The following is a 25,539-nucleotide window of genomic DNA, read 5'->3' as shown; positions in this document are numbered from 1 at the left end:
CTTACTGGAAAGGTTTGTTTGTAACATTACTGTAGTTTGAAATTATTTAAAGTATTTCATTTTTTAGTAAAGCCATAAGTTGAATATAAGATAAATGTATTTATGTTGCTTTTGAGTTTTAGGAATTGCTAAAATTTTATTTTAATTTAGTTGTATAATTATCTAAAATATTTGGATTACCCAAGAATACAAACTTCAAAATATGATTAACACAGAAATGTAAACTCCATCTCTCTCTGGGCCACATTGTGGCCTTTCTGCCACTGTATAAAGTCATCCTCACTTTATTTGGTGTATCCTTCCATTTTTAATATATACCAATATTATACATACTATTCTGAAATGTACTTTTTCACTTCACAAGATATCTAACAGATGAGACCATAATGTCATTTCATGTAAATATATGTATGCATGTATATATATATACACACATATATGCTTTATATATATATACTTTTTCAGTTACATCATATTATAATAAAGATTGTTATGCTGTATATATTTGAATATGCATGTATTCCTCACCCCAGAATAGTTTTATGATATTGATCCTTTGAAATATTGGAAGTTCTACTTTATGTTGACATGCCTGGTCTATTCCTGTAATTGTTCATATGTGCTTGTAAAGACTCTCTATTCTCTTTGGAGGGAGTATAATATACAATAGTGTACATACTGCTTTAGTTCAATATATGGGTCTTTGAGCTTATTAATTACAACGTCTTTTTTTTTCTATGGATAAAATTTATTTTCTTCCTTAATTTTAAAGTGAACAGCAAAATAATGAAAGAAGCCAAACCAGTGTTGATATATAGAAACTCTACTTTACCCAGATTCTGAGGTAAAAACAATTAGCCTGCTAATCAGTTGTCAAATACTCATAAGAAACAAAAACCGAAATAATTAAATGTATTTGACATGTGAATATATTCTATTATTAACAATGAACTTCACCTTATGTGTGTATTTTATCTCACAATATTAGCTAATAATAGTATGAAGCCATCACCCTTAGGACAAATTATTCAAATTTAGTATTCTGGACAGCGATATCCCTCAGAAAATTTTGCAATAGATCACACTTTACAGAATCTTGTAATTTAAAAAATGTATGTATATAAAAAACAAAGAAAAATTTAAAAAGTATGCATAATGATAAATATTTGAAAGCTGCATTTGAGTTTTTTATTTGAAAGCAAAAGAAAGAAAGCAAAATCGCTTTAAAGACATACTTTTTTTTCTTATGTTGTTGAACATTGCTGAAAAAGGTGGGGGAAAACGTTGCGATAAGAAACTGAACTTCATTCCTGTGTCAGCAAATATCTTTGAAAGAACAGATAAATGAGGAGGTGAGTTCAGAAAAACATGAATTTTAAAACAATTTTTTCAGTGTAAGAGGTCTTCTATGAGAACATTTAATATTTGTAACAATTCTATTTCAATTATGTGATACTCAAAGAATATTTTTGAAAATGAGTGAAAGGGAGCTGTATTAGGGAAGATATATTCCCAACAGTAAATACTATCTATATTGTTTTAATCAAAAGACTATGCAGAAAGAACTATTAAGATGTTAACCACTAGTTGAGCAGCTACATTTCTTCTTTGCTGTGGTAAAGTTAATTTCCTATATCAAAAGCTAAAGTATGCACAAATACTTGTAGACAAAAGTGAAAAAATTGTGAAGGGGTTGGCTTTACAAAGAAAAACACACTTAAAATATAATAGAACATTTATGAATGCATCATTCCACATAAAGTTTTCTTATTTTACACATGAAAAAAATACTAAACAAATTTCAGCAAGAATTATTAAACTTAATGATGGAAGGAATGTTTCTTTTTACCTTTATTTGTTCCGTACATATTTCATAATGTACCTCTGAAAGATAAAACACTTTTTCATAATAAAACATCACCATACTTAAAAACTAACTCCACAAATATTATGAAATAATCATTTGATGTTCTTCTTTTTGTAATTGCCTTGGTTTTCATACAACAGCTTTGCTTGAATTAGGAGTAAAAGAGAAGGTCTAAACTTTGCAATTAGTTGATAAATCACTTAAATTCCATTTGTTCTGTGTTTACCTTCACCTTTTAAAAAAAATTTTCTCTTTTAAAAATTTATTTTTAATCTTGAAATTTTGTTGTTGCTGGAAAATCATTAGTTTATATTCAAGTTTTCCAGTTTGGATTTTGTTGAAGGCACGTCTGTGGTATTATTGTCCTTTAAACACTGCAGTTTCCATAAACTGGTTGTTAGATTGAGGTTTGCTTAAACTGTGATTAATTCTTTTAGCAAGGTGACTTGTAAGAGTAGTTATCCTCTTTCAGTGTTGTCAACAGCCATTCATGACAATTGCCTAGATTTATTTAATTTACTTAATTCCATCTTCCTTATTCATTTATCAACTAAAATCCTTCTAGGAAGACAAATTTCTCTAGCACACCAACTATGTGACAACACTGGTGTACTGAAGCATGAATTTTATAAAAAAGACAAAATACACACTCTTTTATTTTCTTTACCAGTTTTGACAGTTCATTCCCTAACACCCCCCTGAATTCATGATACATTTTAGTATCATTTGGACCTCTCATATTTAAATATATGATGGGTTAAATTCACTCCAGTTATTATCCATGCTATTGCACAAATGTCCAGCCCTTGCCAGTAGAAAGAAGCATGTAAGTTGTTAACTGAATCATAATACTATTTGTCATAATGCCCTTCATCTCTAATAGCATTCTGGCTTTCTTGTTTGACCATTAATTCCAGGGTTATCATAAACAAATTAGACCCCTGTCCTATAGCCTACTATTTCTGCAAAGAATGTGCTTCTTTTGATGGGAACTAGTGTATAAATACCACAATCTCAAGGTCAGATGCTCATTGCTTTTTTCATTGATCATTATTTCTAAACCTTTCCAGAGACAGGCCCAGAAAGTATGTCTGTTTTAAAGATGAAATGCCCCATGAGTTCATGCAATTTTATTGTTGATGAAACTGGATGGCTTATACTGAAGAGTTCTATATTTTACCTCACAATTGCATACCAACTATTACTAAAATCAGTATAAACATTGTTTGTAGTTCTTTGTATTTAGGTTATATAACATTAAAGCAGTGCAGTGAAATTACTTTCTTTTCAAGTCATTTCACATAATTTTAATATAAAGCGTTTTTCCTTAATTAAAAAAATACAGAATTTAGGGAAATTTGCATGCTATCTAGAATTCAGGGAAGTTTGCATGATATCTAGATCAAAGATAAGTTTCATAAAATATAACACACATGGGGAAAAATTAAAGAAATAAATGTTTGGAGATACATGTACCATTGTGCAACTTTGTTGGCAAAAATGATGTAAACAAATCTCTAAATCACTTAGAAACATGATTTTCTAAACTCATATTAAATTATCAAAAGAAGAGGTTCAAATAGGTTTTCTACCCATTTGAAAGAAAACAAGCCTGTGACAGCTTATGGTTTATTTGTAAAGCCAGATTTCAACATGTTTGCATAAATGTGGAAAGTCATTGATAGATTATTATTATCATTTAGCAAACCCAATCAGTAATGTATTTGTTTTATTTTTGTATAAAATAATGTGTGAAGTATTGCTTTTAGCTCTTGTAAATTAATGAATCTAAATAGTACAATATAACACACTTAAAACCAGCCCATTGTTTCATTAGTCAACTATTAAGAATTTTGAAGATGTGGAAACAATTTAAGTTATATGACTCTTACTAATATTACTTAAACATTACCATGTATCATTAATATAACTATTGTTTTAGAATTATTAAAATGCATGTACTGCTAATAAATATTTTGAATTAAATCTTATTAATTAAATTATTCTCTTTATCTTTAACTCATATTTTAAACATATTATATAATATGATATAAACAGGGAATATGTATGTTATAGTAAAAAAGTTATTTCCAGGGGTTCATGATTTTCAAAATACTATCCACTGTTCTAGAAAAATCATGCAATATGGTTCATAGTTTAATTTTTCTTTTCAGTGCCTTAAAAGTTCTGAACAGAGCTCAGTAACTTACTCTGGGATGTAAGCAAAATTCTACCTCTTTGGGAATATGTAAACCCAAAGTAGAATCTGGAGTTAAGGAAACAAACCTTGTTTTCTTTCTTTACCCAATTCTAGCTATAGATTTGCTTTTATATTAATTAAACTTTAGAGTGTTTTTAAATCTCAATATTTTATTCTTTAATCAGAATGATCGACTACTGTTAACCGAGAGAAGACATCTAAAATCAAATCTTCCCTTTGTAAACCTTTGTCTACATGACTGTCTAGAAAAACCTATGTTTTTAATAAACACATGGTAGAGTTGACCTTTTGATTCCAATATGTGTATTACAAAGAAACCTCAATTTTTTACTAATTTTCTAAATTCCAATTAACTCTATACCTATATAATGTAACACAAAAGGAAAAAATATGAACAGCATTTTTTTGAAAATCAAATCATATCAAATTGTAACAAGTCTTATGGCCTCCACCAGTAGAAGAACAAAGCTTGTATTATGATGGTGTTCTCAGTTTTATCAACCTTCGCTTTTCAATACATATTTGATTCAAGCATTTGATGGTTCCAGATCTGCATGTGTGATACATTTTTTATAGTAGATATTTCTAATAGTCTATATAATATGAATATTCCTTTCCATTAACCTTGAATTAGCTCCAAATTTGTTCAGGCATGCCAAATGTTAGTTACAAAACTTACTTTTCCCATCAATTTTTACTGCTTGAGATGTGCAGTAATATAGTTATGGCCAATCTATATTGACTCATAAAAAGAATGAACAAAGTCTCATTTGCCCTTTTCTTCTTTATTCTTAACCTTCATTCTGTTTTTGTCATGACTGTGATGCCTAGTAAAATGAAGCTGTCTGTGATCCAAGGGAAAACAAAGTTAATGGCCAAGCAAGAAAATTGAAGAAGCATAATTCTTTTGTGGCAGCAAAGAACTATCATAGACACCAGGGACTGCCTATCACCAGACTTCTGTTTCATGAGGCCTAAATTTCTTCACTGGCTTTAAAGGACTGTGATAGTATTCTGTTATTTGCAGTTGAACATAATATTGGAAACTTGCACAGGCTTTGTTCTATAATTTATTTTAGTACAACATACTTTCTCCAGTGAAATCTAAATAACCTGCAAGAGTACCAAGCCCAGATCAGATGGCTTATTATCACAGCATTCTAAGCAAACTAGCTCTGTCCATTGTGAAGTAGTCATTAAATTCTCTTAAAGTACCAGATACAGTGAATAATAAATCCATTATATAGAATAATTTTCTTCATCCCATTTGCATATTAACTTAGAAATGGTACAAAACACAAAATACTCACATTTCTATTGTCACCTACCTCTGAAACTTACAATGATTGGTAAAAGCCTTAATATTTATATTTACCTTGGTAAGAGATGTATGGTTCTGGGTAAGAAAAATGGGTCTACTGTAAATGTCATGCACATAAATATTCCAGAAAAGTAGATATATATACAAAGTTATTTCTCTCCTATATTATGTGAGGTATATGCTCCAGTATAATATGTCAGGTAGAAAAACTTATAAATTAGTCCAAAATATGGTGATGTGATATTCCTTTATACATACATTATAAAATGCATGCACACAGTGTCAGAATAATTCCTCTTTGAAAATTTTTCATTTGAAATGAAAAATCTTGATAAAACAAATATGAATTTTTCAAATGATGGACTTAGTCCTTCAAACCTTGTTATAACTACCTAATTTCAGAAAAGGGAACACATTCAAGCAGTTATTTAACTATAATGTGCTGTAAAGAAAGTAATCTATATTTTCAAATTGACTTTCATGGGGCTTTCTTTTACAAGAAGAAAAGCATAATGGAAAAAGGTCATCTATGAGCTGAACTCTCATGAAGTGACAGTGGAAAAAGAAGCAAGCTCTGATAGTTGTCAACAGAGTTCAACATCTAGGCTATGATATTCTATTGATTATTTAAAAAAAATTCTCTTTATACCAGAAAAATTCACTATGTTGGTGCAAGACGGAAACAAGGTCAGGCCATTAACTTTCCTAAGCACAGATGAAAACAAGAACACTGCTTAAGCCCCAGGATGACTAAAATCCTCTTTTACCAGCTAATATGAGTGATTGCAGATTCCTTCTTAATTAGAGCTTTAGCAATGCTTCATTCCTCCTGCATTGTATATAAAATTGCTCCCAATTTTTTGTCACCACCTAATCCAAGGAAAATTCCTGCTTCCTTTATCCTTTTCCAAACCACCCAACACAATACCAAATGACTCCCTTCCAATGTCCTCTTTGAAATATACCATGGTTCCCCATTTTGTGCTGTTTTCTTCATTGCAAAGAAATTTACAGAACATTGAATTATATAATATTAGAAGTAATCTTACTTTGTCATATATGAAGGAAGTGTATGTGTGTGTGGGTAATTGTTTTATATGCATGCATGTATAAGCAGTTGATGTTATTGTATATATTTAAATATATCTCAGAAATATTTTGGAATATACATTGTGATATACATTTATATGAGCATGTATGTGTATTGCATTGCAAGCATTGTTTATGTGAAGCATATGCAATTTTAGTGGAGGCACTGAGAATACTAGCAACAGAGTAGGAAAAGGAGAGATATTTTACACCCTCTATGATTAATTTGGAAAGTTTTCAGAAAGACCACATTCCAAAAATTTGTGGAATGATAAGCAGAAATCAGTATAGTTGGAATGGCAAGGAAATAAGTGTAATTTAAAAAAGAAATCTAAGGACATGACTTAGGGAGGAGTGAATCCTACTTGCTCTAAAGTGAAAATGATAAAGCAGCAGTGGAGAAAACTATGAAAGTTTAGTAAAATATGAGATATACTAGGACAAGAGTCTACACCAAGAAGCTGAGGTTCATCTTGAAATTACTAATTTTTCAGAAACGCAGACAATTTCCTAATCCCTTTCTTCATGTTCTTGTTCCAGAACCCATAAAAATCAGTGTCCCAAGAGTGTACAGGGTAGCTTCTACCTTATTCCTTTCAAATGCATAGCTAGAGGCAGGACAGCTGTAGGTGTAGATCACAGGGGGATTTTAGAGGTAAGCCACTATGTCAGGGGATGGATATTTAGAAAAGGTCTTCCTTTTGCCTTCTACTGAGCAGATGTGGAGAATAGTAGCAATGATAAAAACATAGGAGATGCAGGTGAAGGTGTAATCACCTACAGATAGGGTAATGTCAGCCACATACACCATCACCTTGTTGATTCTCATGGGGCTGCAGGACAAGGCCAGTAGTGGGGGGATCTCAGGGAAGAAATGGTCAATATTATTTAACCTTAAGATTAAACCTGTGTTAATACAGGATTTGATTATTGCAATAACCATGACAATGCTGAACAGGGCAACACACATATGGTGGTTCATAATAGTCCTGTTACAAAGTGGGAAACAGATAGCTACATAGCAGTCCTAGGCCATGGTGATGAAGAGAATCATCTTGGCCCCAAGGGAGCACATGAAGAAGAGCTGAATCATACAGCTTCCATATGAAATGGTTTCACATGTCATTACCATAGTCCTCAGCATCTTTGGGATGATGCTTGTTGTGCAGATAATGTCCACACTAGCCAGTCCCTAAAGAAGAACACATGTTATGCAAGGTGGTATTATATATTAGACAATTACAATGTGCATATTGCCAGGAAAGGCCTCAAGGTAGATGAAAAGAAAGATAATGAAGAGAACTCCCTGGAGTTCAGGATTTCTTGTGGGGCCCGGAATCACAAACTCTGTTGCAATGCTGTAGTTCATTCTGGTTTGGCAATTAAATGTCAGATATTGCACAGAGTGAACTCCTGGAAGCTAAAAGTATCTGCATGTTGTTAGGAGAAGTTGTGGGGCATTTTATGTGTGTGTATGAATTCATTAATTTGATTATTGATTTGCTACAACTTTATTTCAGGACTTTCCTTACAATGATAATCACTCTTCCAAGGCAATATTCTATATTCTCCAGACAGATACCATTCCCTGGTCACATTCTTCCATTGATTATTCAAGTAAACTAAAGCCAGTGGTTGAAAAGAATAACATGCAAAAATGAACATCTTCAAATACTTCACTATTATAATTTTGAGTTGAAACTTTTATGAGAACAATTTACATTTTCATATATATTTCCCATGAAAATACATTAAAATAATTACATACTGCACAGATTCAGTTAAAAATACTATCTCTAGATATCTCTTGAGATATTTTTTAGCAGGAATATCTATAGCAATGGAAGTAGACAGGGCTAATTATATTGGCCACAGTTCAGGAAAAAAATGCACAACTAATAGTCTGAGGCTGTGTATTCATGGGATCATTGACTATAGCAATTCAACTAAGAAGCAATTTAATCAAATGTCCGCCTTGACAATCTTTCTACATTCTTTGTACAACGCAGCAAGTACATTGCTCAAATTGAGTGAAGCAATGATTTGTGGCATTGTCATATAATGACAAGTGAGTTGGATTTAAAAACAGATTTGATTGCTTTTCATTATAGCTTAAAATTGACCATAAAACTTCAAAAGCTTCACTTTTCTTATTTTTGAAACTTTGATAACTTGATAGAAAAATCAGATTTTATATAAACAGAGTCAAACTCTTTTATTTTATACATGTAGGATTTTATTTATTTGACCTTTTATGTAATTGATAATTTGCATGAATTCATGGCTAGCATGACTATTATGATCAGGTGCTTAAAGTGGTTTTAAATTTATTCATTACTTTGTTGTTTATATAACTTTTTTTGGATCTTAGACATTCCAAAGATGGTATTATATTTATAATACCTAAACAGGAGCATAAATAAAAATCATTTATGTATGTGTATCTTCAAAATCCATTATTAATTTCACCCCCAGGTCCACAGTCACATTTAATTCAATAAGAGAAATCTAAGCTCCTTAGATAATAAGGAGCTAAAATAAAGGAAGCTTTTGTCTAATATGTAATCCAGTTTGAGAATTCCTAGTTTTACTGCTCATTTTCCCATACAGAAATAATATAAGATCTACCATAACTTGGGTATGTGACAAGAGATCCTCTGGAGACAGGATATCATTTGCCCTCACAACTACATTGAAACTTAATTTTACTGTATTTATATGGTTATTGAGTAAACACTTTGTAGAGACAAGATAATGGTTACTAGGATTCCATATTTTGTAAATGATAGAGCAAAGATTAACACTTAATGTTGTCAGATCTCCCCAATATTGTTATTACTTTCTTGGCTATATACCTTCACACAAAACACAAAACAGTGATACAAGAATTGTTTGAGGATAGATGAAAAATACCCTTTATTCTACTGATATGTGATTTTGGGAGAAAGAAAATAAAGACAAAACAGCTGTCTTCAAATATTTGAGTAATCTGATGTTGAAATAAAGGATGGTAATTTATCATTAAAATACTAAGTCTGGAATATGGTTTAAAAGTATATTAACAGGTTTCAGTCTGGTCATTCTGAATCAGAGTCCTGGCATCAAAACTTCTAAGAATCAATCTATAAGATATAAGTCCCCTTTAAACTACACAATTTTAACTATAAAAAGTAGGTACTCAAATATAAGCTGAACATTTCTCAATGAAGTAAAGCTTAATTTTCCCTTAAAGAATTATTTATCAGTGTAAATACTGTTATTTGTTAAAGTTATTGAAATGTCTCTTATGAAGCTGAGTTTGAGGAAAAGATCCCAGTCCAAGATACAAAGCCAAGTTTTATAAAATGACAAAAGTTCAGAAAGAGGCAAAGAAGTGCACCATCAGAGATGGTGGAAAAGTAGGAAACTCTGAAGATTTTAAATGTAATGTCATGCATCCTCCTTCACAGGCTGAGCTTTATATTCACTGCTTTTTCCATGAGTTGAGATGATTATTGTTTGCGGAGGAGGCTGAACTCAGAAAGAGACTTTGTTGGAGGGATTATGTAATGTAATGACTACAAAATCCTTGATCAAATGCTTTTGATCTGGAGTAGAATTATATGCTATTCTCTATCTTGAGACATCCAGGTAGTGGTCAATAGTTCCTCCTGAAATTCAGCAAGTTTTTCTGGTTTGTGTAAGTAACCCTAGTAACCCAAAGGTCACATCTTCCGGTGAAAGAGGGCTTACTCAAATTAGCCTCAAAGTCTATTTTTCTAGGGGTCAAAAATCAAAAGCCACTTCTTTTTGTTCATGTCCCTCTCTGATCATCTCATCTGGAATGATCAAAACTTTGCTTCAGTAATTATGTAAATCTGGCTAAAATTGTCCATTGATTAAATTTCAGAGGCAAGAAAAATCAGTTAAATTCAGTTAGAATCATTGTAGCACAGTGGATTTAAATTTTAACCTTGTACCTTCTGTCTGTAACCTGGCACTTTTAATTCATGTTCTACAGATTTATGTTGGTTTATTGATTTAATGGGGAGTAAAATCAGTTATAACCTCATTGAATAGTTTTAACATTAAATAATGAAGGTGAATCATTAGCCCAAATATGGGGTCATATTTAGCTCTCAAATAAAGGTGATCAGTTATTATTTAGAGTTCAAATACATGTCATTTGAGAAGTCTCACTTTAGAAAATGGATTTTTTTTCAGTAATAATGAGACAGTTTTCAATATTTAATTGAGTAAATATTTCCAAACCTATATTTGAAATAATTGAAGCATTATAATTAAAGACATTAAGATTTTTGGACAATTAAAAATAAATCAATTAATTCTAATTACAATAAAGATACCTTTATTACAAAAAATATCAAAAGCTCATATATTGTGCTAATCATTGTATGATTGCCATTGACTATGATGTTAAGAAAATATATGTTCTCAGTTATCTCAGAGTTAATGATGAAAAAACACCCAATTAACTATCATGTTGAAAGCTTGGGCAAATTACAATAGACACAGACTCTTTAATACAGCAACGTAGTGCATTTTATTTGGTTTTGGATAGGGTAGTGGCAAGGCTAACTAAAACTAAATGTATGGATGTGGTATTATCCATGAAAGTAGTAAGCAGTTCTTAAAAAGTGTGAAGGGAAAAGGGAAAGAGGTTGGGAAATAAATAACAAGCCACATAACTGATTTGCAAATAGCAAGCAACATCACTGATTTGCAAATGTAAGGAAGCATAAAGCACAAAATATTTCTGGGAAATGGGAAGCAGTTTAGCTAGAAGACTAGGGCAGTTTGTGTGCATAAAAATACTGCGCTTGGCGGGCCGCGGTGGCTCAGCGGGCAAGAGTGCTTGCCTGCCATGCCGGAGGACCCCGGTTCGATTCCCGGCCCCAGCCCATGTAAAAAAACAAAACAAACAAACAAAATATAATAAAATAAGAAAATGTTTAAAGATGTTTCCCTTTCTTCCTCCCTTCCTTCCTTCTATCCTTCTCTCTGTCTTTCTTTGAAAAAAAAAAAAAAAAAAAAAAAAAAATACTGCGCTATGTGAAATATAATGATGAGGAACTTGTTCAGATTATTATACTCAGGAATTATTTTATGCTTCTAAGATACTTATGAGTTTTAGAGAAAGGAAATAATATGCTGTGTGCCCCAGTTTTAGAAAGACAACCCTAATGACAACAGAGGATGGATTGCAAAAAGATATATTATTGTTCATGTTGTGCTAAAACTGTCTGTAAACACCGATAGGCTTCTAGAATAATAATTTAATTATGATTAAAATTAAGGTTTATTGATAACAAGAACAAAATAAAAGTTATAAAATAGACCAAGTGCATAGAGTAAGAATTTTGTATTTTAATTTTAGATATTTCGTAGGATTCAGGCATGTAATCAAATAAACATTGGTAATTGCTTCCCAAAGGGAGTGACTTAACATCAGATGATGTTAATTGTCTGTATCAGAATGTTTAATAGCAGTTCATGGTGGTGTTTTATTTATATACCTATCACTGTGTTTTTTTGTTTAATACTGAGAACATGTTTAATTAAAAATTATTAATAATATTGTTCATATTTTACATGAGACACTTGAAGCTGGGATTTATTTGATTAACACTTGTTCATTGTCACACAATCAGACATAGGTGACTTTGGGGCCTGAATCTAAGGAGTCTAGTGGCCAATTCATTCAAAATGTCATACAACTGCCAACACTCAAAGCCTGGTTTCTTCTGTATCATCAACTAAATCATCACCATCATCATCATCATCTTTCTCATTATCATCATGTCTGTTTTACAATAATTTCATATTCATTTCCAGCATGAACAATATAGAAATTTCTTCAAAAATTTCTTTAAAACCTCTTTAACTTTAAGACAAAGTGCCAGGAGCTCACCAAAGTAACCACTGTTTTTATAGGAACGAGGTGGTATAACTTAATCCAGAATGATTTCTCCCAGACCACTACATTCTAGGCAACTCTAGATCAAGCAACATGAAGTGAGAGATGATTCTAGGTTATACAGTGTTCAAGGAGAAGGCTGCTTTCTCTTTAGTTTAGCTTCACAGATGAAGTACTGGAAGAAAGATGAAAGTGGATATGTCTCAATTTTCTGAGGTTTTGGAGGGGTCAATGAGAGAGAGAGAAGCAGAGAATAAAAGTGCCTGGGAAGTAGAGTGTGGTACACAATGGTTAAGGGTGGTATAGATTATGGGAGTGAGGCAGCCAATATAATTCATGGCCCTACTTGAGTTAAGTAAATAACCAACCCTTTAGTGTGGAATTACTCCAAATTTCCATGGTAAGTCCCATTTCCTAGGAAACTCCTTGCGGTGATTTCAAACTGTACACACCCTACTAAAACATGTTCTTAAATTTAAACCATTTCTGTGGGTGTAACCCATTTGAAGTTGGACCTTGTGATGAGGCTACTTCACATAATTTGTAGTCCACATCAGTCAGGACGGGTCTTAGTCCTATTACTGGACTATTTTTCTGACTTTTTTGTTTGTTATGTCTTTCTTTGTTTGCTTGTTTATTTGTTTTTGGGAAATGCATGGGCCCAGAATCAAGCCCGGGTGGTCCGCAAGTGAGAATTCTATGGTAGATATATGATTTTAATGGGTATTTTGGGGGCAATACAGTGTATTTATTTTACAATATTTTTCATGTAACTCCAGTGACCATCAGAACTCATTTCTAAGATGTCCAGGTTTAAGTGTTAGTAGAATATAACAGTGCTGTCATAGCAGTGAAACAAAAGAATTAGAATGCAGAGATCAGGCTTAACTTCTTTTATTACCTTCCCTAAATATGAGAGCTGTGAACATAAGCAAATTATTTTTATAAAAAGTATCAATTTCTACTTAAATTCTTTTTAAAAAGTGGCAATTTCAATATAAATTCTAATTATGCACAAAAGGATTAACAGAATTTGAAATCTTACTTGCCAAGAGTATTTTAAATTTATCTAATTAACAATTTAGATACTTAACAAGGAATAGTCATTTTATGATTAGTGAAGGCAGTCACTTTAAATATGCTAAGTTTTATGAAAACAACAACAATATACTGTCTCTCTTTATAAATAAATCCGTCTTTAAATTTTAGATTCATTTTTCTATGACAAATATTTTCGTAAGAATATTAATGCCAAATTATTGATATGTGTGCTTTTGATAAAAGCTATATCTAGAATTATCCCCAAATTGAAGCACTGTTGCCAAGTTTTAAACTATTTATTTAGTCAAAAATAAATGTTATGCAACCTGCTTTCTATATGATTAATCATATTATAAAAATGATTATACACATTTGAAAAATAGAAAAAAAAAGACAATGGTGAATCTGTTTTGAACTGTCATCACCTGATGAATTTTCTTTAGTCCTATGCCTAAAAATGAGCTAATAAGTTCCTTGGCTCATACTTCCCTATTTAGGCCATGATTTCACTGTATCCATGAAAATTAGAATGTCCCAAATACTCACATTTGTTCTCTATTAGAAATTATGATGTTTAAATGGTGACCTTTGTTAAATCACTAGAAAAACCTGAAAATAAAAACAGTATTTTCTGTTAGTTTGCTGACAATAGAGCTTTTTTATTCTTGCTTAAGTACTGGTTCCTTCCTACTTAAGATCAATCAAATTCATGTTTCCTGACTCAAGTATAAGTGTCCTTGGGGAATTACATCTCAGTCCGAATTGCTGATAGGTGCATAAAATACATCTCAGAGGAACAATTTTCATGACCTTACATTAATTAATTATGATGACATGAAGAGTTGGACTTTGCATGCCATCAATTCTCTTTAAAGACCAAAATGCACTCTAAAATAATATCAATCAACAGCATTTTGAAAAAGTAATAGATTGGTCTATGAGTTTGTTGTTGAATTTATAGCTATATCTAGAACATTAAAATTGATGAAAGAAATAACATAAGTTGGACTTGATTAAAATGAAAAGGTTCTGCTCTGTGAAAAATCACTATTAATATAATGAAAAGGCAAGCCATACATTGGAAGAAAATACTTGAAAAACATATATCTGACAAAGTTCTTACCTCCAAAATATATAAGGAACCCTTACAATTCAACAATAAGTAAATAAGAAGCCCAATTAAAAAGTGAAAAAAAAGATTGGATCAGCTATCTCTCTGAAGAATCTAGACAGATGGAAAATAAATATAGAGACTATTCTATATCATATGTCATTAGAGAATTTCAAATGAAAACAGAATGAGATACTTCTACAGACCCATTAGAATGACTAAAATCCAATGCTGCCAATACCAAATGTTAGCAAGGATGAAGAACAATATGTGCTTTTATTCACTGCTGTTGGTATAACCACTTTGGAAGACAGTGCGGCAGTTTCTTACAAGTTCAACATAGACTTACCATACACTTGAGCAGTTATGCCCCTAAGTATTTACTCAAATGTGATGAGCATATATATTCATGCAAAAACATGCACATGAATGTATAGTGTAGCTTTATTCATAATTCCCAAAGTTGTAACCACTCAAGATGTCCTTAATAGGTGAATGAATAAATAAACTGTGCGAACATCCAGACAATGGAGTGTTAATCAGCAGCAAAAAGAATTGAGTTAGCAAGTTGTAAAAAAGTCATGAAACCAGTAAAAGAAGTCAGTCTGTAAAAGTCACATACTGATTCCAACATTATGTTGAAATTCTGGAAAAAACAAAGCTATAGAGACACTTAAAAGATTCATGGTTTCCAGAATTCACTGAAATTGAACTAGGATGAATTGTTGGAGTACAGGTCCTTCTTTGCTCCTTGGTATTATTCTGCATGATATTGTAGTGGTAGAAAAATTAAATCATGCTTTTGGCAAAAGCCTTATAAGTGTATAACACAGTGAGCTGTAATATAAACCATTGACTTATTTAATGATAATAGTGTATCAATATTGCTTCATCAGTTACAACAAAAACACCAAACTAATGGACAATATCAACATTAGGAGAAACTGTATGAGTTGATATATGTGAACAAACTCTACTTTCTGCATAGATTTTCTGGAATCCTATAACTGTCCTAAAAAATCAAGTCTACTACATTAAAAATATATATATACACACATACACCACAAATACCATTAGGATCCAATTTTTTCTCCTTAAATAATTAAAGCCATTACAAAGTCATATCAAAAACAGTAAATAGGGTGGGCAGTGGCGGCTCAGTGGGAGAGTTCTTTCCTGTCATGCCAGAGACCCAGGTTCAATTCCCAGAGCCTGCCAAAAAGCAAACAAAAACAGAAAATAATTCTAAAACAGGGAATCTCTAGTTAGATTACATAGAAAGTAAACAAGAATCTTTCACATTTTAAGTGTCAGTGAATAAAATAAAAAGAAAATCCATTACAATTCGGTGACTTCTGCTCTAACATTAACACTTCTAATATAACAAAACTTCACACAAAGAGAGATTAACCTCACACAAAGAGAGATAAAGGCTTTCTAAATTCCAGGCAGGAAGATGCACAGACATTTGATGGTCTTATAATGTCACACCTTTAACTGGTGTCTTTTTGTAGAACTTATATATCTGGTCGATGATTACCCATCTTTGAGAACTTGCCTCATATTCAACTTCCTCCACAATTTTTTTTATGCTTTAGGTTTCTATCCTGAGTGTTCTTTATGGATGTTGGCATAGCTTTATAGTCTCTCTCAGACAGCTGCATTATCTTTGCCTGCTTTTTTCTATACTTCATTACTAGATAGTCAAAAGCTTCATGGAATTCATGTATGAATTTCATTGTGTTACCTTAAATCCTTTCCATAGTACCATATTCATTTGATCATGTTTTCATTCATGAAATAAAGACTTAATTATTGATATATGAGTGAAATGGATAAATGAGTTATTAAAATATCAAAAATGAAAGCATCATGAAAAAAGAGAAACACTTCTTTCTGAGGGAGATATCAGGGATCATAGAGGGTTAGATGCTTTACTTTTGGGATGATATTATCGTCTTAGCCACACTGAAATATTATTAGTAATGATTTATTCTAGTTGAATTCTTCAAAAGTGACAGGCTCTGCACTATAGGTGTTAAGAACAAACTCTCTTTCATGAACCTCTTTTAATACATTTATTTTTACATACTTCTGGAAATGTACAAAATTCCTTAAATTAACACTATCCATGTTTCTAGGCCAAGGCTCAAAATCAGCAATTTAAATGTCAAAGCCCAGTGCTCTTTCCTATCAAATAGAATACTTACATCTCAAAATTCTGCCTCTACCTGAAGGTAAAATAATATTCATTATCCCGGTTTCATCCTACAATGTTTATCTGTCCAACCTCCAGTTATGAAAAAATATGTAAGAGTGAAGGTAAGGTTTTGGGAACAACGGTTATTGTACACTTGTTATCCAGCAAAATACCTCTGAGGACATCACTTTATTAAACTGATATGCTGCAAAATGCCTTGACATGAAGGGGAAAGATTTATATTTGTCTCATAATGCTAAAGTTTCATCATTTTGGCCAAGCTAGTTTAATATATTGTTTTATTTTAATATATTTGCCAGAGGAGTCTGAAAGACTAGGAAGTGAACATTATGCACTACTCTGAGCAGGAACACACATATTCTCTGAAAAGTAAGAACTACATTAACAAACTTTTCCATGAAGCAGGGCTGAAATAGATACAATCTATTCTGCTATCTTCCCAGACCCAAGAGTAAGGTTTTCATAATTAAGTGGCTAATACAACCAATCCTGTGGATATCAGTCATCATCTTTCCTTAGCCACTTCTGCCATTGCCCAAGGGGATCATTAACAAGTGGTCATGGTAGTAAGGATGGAGGTTATGCATAAACTCAACAACACGGACTTCCCCTTCCCAGGACTAAACTGGCTACAGTCACTGCTTTATGCCCAATCTGCCAGCAGCAGAGACCTATACTCAGTGCCCAAATGGCCCATCCATTTTGATGATCAGCTTGCTACATCATGGCAAGTTGATTACATTGGACCACTTCCATCATGCAAGGGGTGACAATTTGTTTCTAACTGGAATACACATACTCCACATATGAGTTTGCCTTACCTGCACTTAATGCTTCCACAAAAACTACCATCCATGGACTTAAGGAATGGCTCATCACCATCATGGTATTCCACACAACATTGCTTTACACTTCTCAGCAAATGAAGTGCAGAAATAGGCACATGCTCATGGAATTCTCTAAACTGACCATATTACCCATCATCCAGGGGCAGTTGGAATGACAGAATGATGGAACAGCCAACTGAAGACCCAATTATGGTACCAACTAGGTGGCAATACCTTCCAGAGCTGGTGTAATGTTCTCCAAGAGGCTGAGTATACTCTGAAGCAGCATCTGCTGTATGGTGTAGTTTCTCTCATAGCCAGAATTTATGGGACCAGGAATCAAGGGGTGAAAATGGGAGTGGTACAACTAACATCACCCCTAGGGATACACTGGGGAAATTTTTGCTCCCTATCCCTGCAACCTTAAGCTCTTCTGGTCTATGGGACTTAGTCCCAAAGGAGGCGTGCACAATAATAATCTCATTGAACTGGAAGCTTAGACTACCACCTGGCCACCTTTGCCTTCTCATGCTACTGAATCAATTGGCATGAAAGGAAATTACTGTTCTGGCTGGGGTTATTGATTCAGACTATGAAGAGGAAATAGGACTGCAACTACAGAATGGATGTAAAGAAGAGTTTTCCTGGAAAACAAGATCCACTAGGGTTTCTTTTAGCATTATCAAACACTGTGATTACAGTTAATGGATAATTGCAACAACCCAATACAGACCAGTGGCCCAGAATCTTCAAAAATGGAGGTTTCATTCACTGCAACTGACAAAGAATCATGACCAACTGATGTGCTTGCTAAGGGTAAAGGGAACATGGAATGGGTACTAGAAGAATGTAGTGATAAATATGAACTATGACCATGTGAGCAGTTACAGAAACAAGGACTATGATTGGATGAATATTTCCTCCATGTTTTATGATGAATATGTTTGCATGTGTGCATAAGCAAATACCTTGTTTTCCTCTTATCATATGACTTAAGTTGTGTTGTTCATCTTATAGCATTTAAGTCATAGGATATGAAGTTAAGAGTGAATGTTACCTACATACTTGTATACTATTCTGGAGAGATGTAGTGAATTTCTGGTTGTACACAGGACAGTTGAGTTAGGCAAAATTTAGGTCTGTTGTGCTCTATTTGAAAATTAAACATGTGTATTAATTATGATTCACTAGAGAAACAGCATCAGCAGGCAATATCCATAGATATAAAATATATAAAAGTATCTCAATGTAACCATGGGAACATAGAGTCCAAAATCCATAGGGCAGGGTGTGAAGCTGATGACTCTGATAAAGGGTCTGGATGAAATCCACAGCAGAGACTTGCTTGCTGAAGCAGGAAGAGTACCTCCTCTGAATCCTCCTTAAAAGGCTTCCAGTGATTATATTAAGCATCACTCATTACAGAAGACACTCCCCTTGGCTGATTACAAATGGGATCAACTGAGGATGCAGCCAACATGATCGTGATTTAATTCTATGAAATGTCCTCATTTATTTTCATAAAATGGAAATGGTATATATGAAATAGCACCAGAGAAGGTCCTGAAGGCACAAGTAAGTTACATAGGATGTGGCCCAAATGCCCACGGTCTCCACTCCTGCCACATTACCTTCTCTTTCCCAGACCAGAGCTATGGCCTCTTGGGAGTTCCTTACAGTGATTTGACTGAGGAAGAGAAAACTTGGCCCCGATTTATAGATGGTTTGGCACGATATGTAGGTACCACCCAAAAGTGGCCAGTTGCAGCACTCCAACCTCTTCTAGGGTGTCCTTGAAGGAGAGTAGTGAGGGGAAATCCTCCTAGTAAGCAGAACTTCTAGCAGTGCACCTGGTTGTTCATTTTTCTTGGAAGGAGAACTGGCCAGAGGTGTATTGGTATACTGACCCATGGGCTGTTGCTAATGGTTTGGCTGGATGGTCAGGGACTTGGAAAGACTGTAATTGGCAAATTGGTGACAAACAGGTCTGGGGAAGAAGTATGTGGATAGACCTTTCTGAGTAGGCTAAAAACTTGAAGCTATTGTGTCCCATGTGAATGTGCACCAGAGGGTGACTTCAGCAGAGGAAGGTTTTAACAATCAAGTGGATAAGATGACCTGTTTTGTTAATACCAGTCAGCCCCTTACCCAGCAACTCTTGTCATTGCCCAATGGGCTCATGAACAAAGTGGTCATGGTGGTAGGAACGGAGGTTATGCATAGGCCCAGCAACATGGATTTCCATTCACCCAGGCTGACCTGGCCACTGCTGATTGCCCAATCTTCCAGCAGCAGAGGCCCACACTCAGCCCCTGATATGGCACCATTCTCTGAGGTGCTTAGCTGGCTACATGGTGGCAGGTTGATTACATTGGACCACTCCATTCATGGGAGAGGTAGCAATTTGTTCTAACTAGAATAGGCACATACTTGGGATATGGGTTTGCTTCCCCTGCACACAATGCTTCTGACAAAACTACTATCCATGGACTTATAGAACGCCTTATCCATCATCATGGTATTCCACACAGCATTGTTTCTAATGAAGGAACACACTTTATAGCAAATGAAGTGCAAGAAGAGGCACATGCTCATGGAATTCTCTGGTCTTATCATGTTCCCCATCATACAGAAGCAGATGGATTAATAGAATGGTGAAATGGCCTTTTGAAAATTCAATTATGGTGCCAATTATGCACCAATACCCTGAAGGCCTGGAGTAATGTTCTCCAGGAAGATGCTCTGAATCAGCATCTACAGTGTGGTGCTGTTTCTCCCATAGCCAGGATCCATGGGTCCAGGAACCAAGGTGTGGAAATGGGATTCGCACCACTCACTATTACCCCTAGTGATCCACTAGGAAAATTTTTGTTTCCTGTCCCTGTGACCCTTACCTCGGCTGGTCTACATGTTTTAGTTCCAAAAGAGGGACTGCTTCTAGCAGGACAAACAACAATGATTCCATCGAACTGGTATCTAAGATGGCCACCTGGTTATTTGGGGTTACTCATGCCCCTGGATCCACAATCCAAGAAGGGGATTACATTACAGGTTTGGGTGATTGACCCTGACTATCAGGGGGAAATAGGACTACAGCTACACAATGGAGGTAAGGAAGAGTTTTCCTGGAATGTGGGAGATCCCCTAGGGTATCTTTTAGTACTACCATGCCCTGTGATTAAAATCAATGGAAAACTGCAACACCCCAACCCAAGCAAGACAACCAATGGCTCTGAAGCTTCAGGAATGATAGTTTGGGTCAAACAGCAGGCAAAGATCCATGGCCCAGCTGAAGTGCTTGCTGAGGTAATGGAAGCATGGAATGGGTAGTGGAAGAAGATAGTGATACATATGAACTATGACCATGTGATCAGTTACAAAAAAAAGGACTATAATGCTGTTTTGTTCATGTTGCAGCATTTAAGTGGTAAAATATCAAGTTTAAGAGTGACTATTACCCAAGGACTTGCACCCTATTCTGTGGAGATTTAATGTTTTTCCAGTTGTATGCAGGACAGTTGAGTATTGTTAGGCAAGGAAATAATGTGTCTTTTATTGTTTTCTGTTTAGAAATTAAATATGGTTTAAGGTAATGTGTATAGCTGCCAAGTTGACAAGGGGTGGACTATCATGGTCAGGTTCATTTGTCAACATGGCCTGGTGGTGGTACCCATTTGTCTGGTTGGGCAAGTGCTGGCCAACTTTATTTTATTTTTATGAAAACCAACTTTAGGGCTTGGTGAGTCAGACAATACCCATTTCATGATAGGCAACTCAGGTTTCATGGTCACTTGGTGGCCCATGGTTAAGTGTTCAGTCTCTACTAAGGCCCAGTAGCAGACCAAAAGCTGTTTCTCAAAAGGATGGTAGTTATATGCAGCAGATGGGAAGTTTTGCTCCCAAATCCTAAGAGTCTACATTGTGATTCTCCTATAGAGGCCTGCCAAAGGCTTCAGACAGTACCTGTATTTGCCACTGACACTTCCAGCATCATTGGATCTGCTGGATCATATGGCCCAAGTGTTAGTGCAGCTTGTACAGCAGCTTGGACCTGTTGCAGAGCCTCCTCTTGTGCAGGTCCCCACTCAAAATTAGCAGCTTTTCTGGGCACTCAATAAGTGAGCCAGAGTAGCACACCCAAATGAGGAATATGCTGCCACTAAAATTGAAAGAGACCAACTAGACATTGCGTCTCATTTTTGGTCATAAGAGGAGCCAGGTACAGCAACTTATACTTCACCTTAGAAATGATATCTTGACATGCCTCACACCACTGGACACCTAGAAATTTCACTGAAGTATTTTTGTTGGATTTATTTCCCATCTTCTGACATGCAAATGCCTTACCGAAAAGTCTAGAGTAGTTGGTACTTCTTGCTCACTATGTCCAATCAACATGATATCATCAATATAATTGACCAGTGTGATGTCTTGTGGGAAGGAGAAGTGATCAGATTCCCTGAAGACAAGATTATGACATAGGGCTGGTGAGTTTATGTAGTCCTGAGGTAGGACAGTAAAAGTATATTGTTGACCTTGCCAGCTGAAAGCAAATTGTTCCTGGTGGTCCTTACTAACAGCAATTGAGCAAAAAGCATTTGGAGATCAATAGCTGCATACCAGGTACCAGGGGATGTATTGATTTGCTCAACCAATGATATCAAATCCAGAACAGCAGATGCAATTGGAGTTACCACCTGGTTGAGTTTACAATAATCCATCGTTATCCTTGAAGACCCATCTGTTTTCTGCACAGGACAAATAGGAGAGTTGAATGGGGATGTGGTGGGAATTCTCACCACTGAATTGTTCAAGTCCTTAAGAGTGGCAGTAATCCCTACAATCTTGGGAATCCCAAGAAACCAATTAGACTTTATAGGAATTTACTTGAGAGACTATATCACTCTTTAAAAATTAAATATTGACATTAATCTCAACTAAATACGAAAATTCCCCAGAATAAACCATGCACTGTGCCATAAAACAAACTTCAAACAAACTTTCCTTAAAAGGAAAGAAAATACAAAGTATGCTCTCTGATCAAAAAGGAATAAAATTAGAAATCAATGAGACTAAAAGTGAGGAACTCATAGTTAGGTGAAAATTTAAGAACATATTTCTAAATAACTGTAGAGTCAAGGAAGAAATGAAAAATGAGGTCAGAAAACACTTTTAAAGGATCGAAAATTAAGATACCACAGAAAATTTATGTGAGGCAGCTAATAGAGTTGTTAAAGGGAAGTTTATAATTATTAATGGCAAAAGAATGATCTCAAAACCGTAACCTAACTTTCTTCCATAAAGCACTGGATAAAGAGTAGAAAATTAAATCTAACACAAGCAGAAGGCAGAAAAAAAAATAGGGTGAAAATAATTAAATGGAGAATAATAAAATGGTGCAGAAACAAGTAAAATCAAAAGCATGTTCTTAGAAAATATTAACAAATGTGACTGATATTTATTTACCAACAGTTTTCAAAATAAAATGAGAAAAGACTCAAATTACTAGAATCAGAAATGAGATATGGACATTACTAAAAACCTTCAAGAAAACAGATATATTATAAAGGAATACTGAACAATCACATACCAAAATTAGATAACTGAGATGAAATGATTAATGTACTACAAAGGCAAAACTACCAAATCTCACTCAAGAAATAGCATATCTGAATAGACCCAAAACAAGTATGGTGGTTGAAAAAAATATATGAAGAAAAGCCCAGACCTATGTGGCTCCAACACTGACTTTTCAAACAAGTAAGTAAATAAATAAATAAATAAGAAAACTTAATACCAATTCTTCAAAAATTCTTCCAAAAAATTTAAGAGAGAGCACTATCCAACTCATTCTCTGATGTCAGTACTAACATGATAGCATGAACCAAAACATCAGAAGAAAAGAAAACTACAGAACAGTATCATTTATGGATATGTATGTAAAGTCTTGAGCAGAATACTAGCAAACTGAATTCAGCAACAAATACAAGCAATTATATACAATGATTGAGTGAGATTTATCCCAGAAATGATGTTTTTTAACATCAAAAATCAATCAGTGAATTTTATCATATCAATAGATGCAAAAACATCACATGATCACCTCAATGGACAAAAGCTATTGATGAAATTCAATCCCTTCTGACATAAAATACATTCAATAAACTATTAGCAGAAGTCAACCTCTGAAACCTGATAAAGGGGGGTGTGCAGGAGTAGTTCAGTGGTAGAATTCTCACCTGCTATGTGGTAGATCCAGGTTCTATTCCCAGTCCATGCACTTCCCAGGAAAAACAAACAAGCAATCAACAAATAAAAAACCAGCAAATGAACAAAAATCCAACAAATGGTGCTACAATAATGCAATACTCACATGGAAACATTATGAAATGTGACCCTGCCATGCAGCACACACAAACACATGCACACACAAAAAAAACAAAACAAAAAATCAATAAAGGGCATCTACAAAAACCAACAGCTGAAACCATATTTAATCAGAAATTGTTATTTCCCACCTAAGGTAACAAGAAAAGGATGCTCACTCTCATTACTTCTCATCAAAATATTAATAAAATAAAGGTATATAGATGGAAAAGAAAATTAAAGTTAATTCTTAAAGGTTGAAAGACTTATGAATGAATTTAGCAATATAAGGGCAAATGATACTTTAGAAACTACCAGACATTGTTAAAAGAAATTAAGAAATTCCAAATAAATGCATAAAAGATCCCATATTCCTGAATCAGAGACTTAATATTGTGTAGATGGCAATACTGATTGATCATTTAAGATCCTACAGAGGGAGGAAAAAAAATAGGACATATGCTTTTTTTTAAGGAAGAAACTGGCTCAGTGATTGTGAGCAAGGTTGGTCAGCAGACTGGTAAATTCACAGGAGTTGATGCTGTGGTATGGTAACAGAAATTACTCTGGGAAAATTCAGTGTTTGCTCTTAAGGCATTTCATTGGTCATATGATGCTCAACTACATTAGTAAGGGTACTATCTATTACTTAAGGTCAGCTGGTTGTAGATGCTAAGCATAAATACAAACACCTTCAAGGCAACATTTGAAAAAATGATAGATTAGATAATTTGGTATGATAGCCTAGCCAATTTGACACATAAAACTAATCTTCATAACATGCCAAATTGACACACACTTATAACTCTCTATCAGAATCCCAGCTGATTTCTCAGATAACCTGATCATAAAATTTATTTGGAAGGTAATGGAGTTAAAATAGCCAAATGAATCTTGCAGAAGAGGGGTTGTACACTTCCTGATTTCAAAACTTACTAGGTGGGATGTTAATCAAAGCAGAGTTATACTAAAAAGATATATACACATACATATATATATAATTCCATGAAATAAAATAGAGATTTCAGAAATAAAACTATGTGTCAACTTATTTTTGACAAATTTTATAAGTTGGTATAATGACAAAACAATAAACTTTTGAAAAAATAGTGAATGGGACAACAGAATATCCATATGCAAAGAATGATGTTGGAGACCTACTCATTTCAAGCAAAAATATAACTCAGAGCAAATCAAATGCCTAAATGGAAAAGCTAAACTCTAAACCCCTATGAAAAATACATGTATGAACTTATCTAATTTCATATTTTTCAAACCATTCTTAGATATGAAACCAAAAGCACAATTAGCATAAGGAAAAATAGATAATTTGGACTTCATCGAAATTTTTAAAACTTGTTTTTAATGCAAAAGACACTATCAAGAAAGTGAAGAGAAAAAGAAATCAAGAGAATGGGAGAAAATATTTACAAATCACATATCTGGTAAGGGTCTTGTATTCTGAATATACAAAGGACTCTTACAATCTAACACAATAAAAGACAACCTAATTGAAAATAAGCAAAGTTTCTGAATGTGTATTTTTCCAAGAAGGATA

At 33.9% G+C, this 25,539-nt stretch overlaps 1 long non-coding RNA gene and 1 pseudogene across 1 annotated transcript in view; both read right to left on the bottom strand.

The window, feature by feature from the left end:
- Window positions 1-1,235: 1,235 nt before the first annotated feature.
- LOC143669735 (uncharacterized) overlaps window positions 1,236-25,539 on the bottom strand; it is an 84,529-nt gene continuing 60,225 nt past the window's right edge. Inside the window, exons 2-3 of the long non-coding RNA XR_013169023.1 lie at window positions 14,003-14,065; window positions 1,236-1,326 (exon numbers count right to left, since the gene is read on the bottom strand). This is a non-coding gene — a long non-coding RNA (uncharacterized LOC143669735). The remainder of the gene's footprint in view (window positions 1,327-14,002; window positions 14,066-25,539) is intronic.
- LOC143669771 (olfactory receptor 13G1-like) lies at window positions 6,981-7,867 on the bottom strand (annotated as a pseudogene).

Source organism: Tamandua tetradactyla, chromosome 26, assembly GCF_023851605.1.
Source record: "Tamandua tetradactyla isolate mTamTet1 chromosome 26, mTamTet1.pri, whole genome shotgun sequence".
NCBI classification, from domain to species: domain Eukaryota; kingdom Metazoa; phylum Chordata; class Mammalia; order Pilosa; family Myrmecophagidae; genus Tamandua; species Tamandua tetradactyla.
This window is presented reverse-complemented; position numbering and strand designations above follow the sequence as displayed.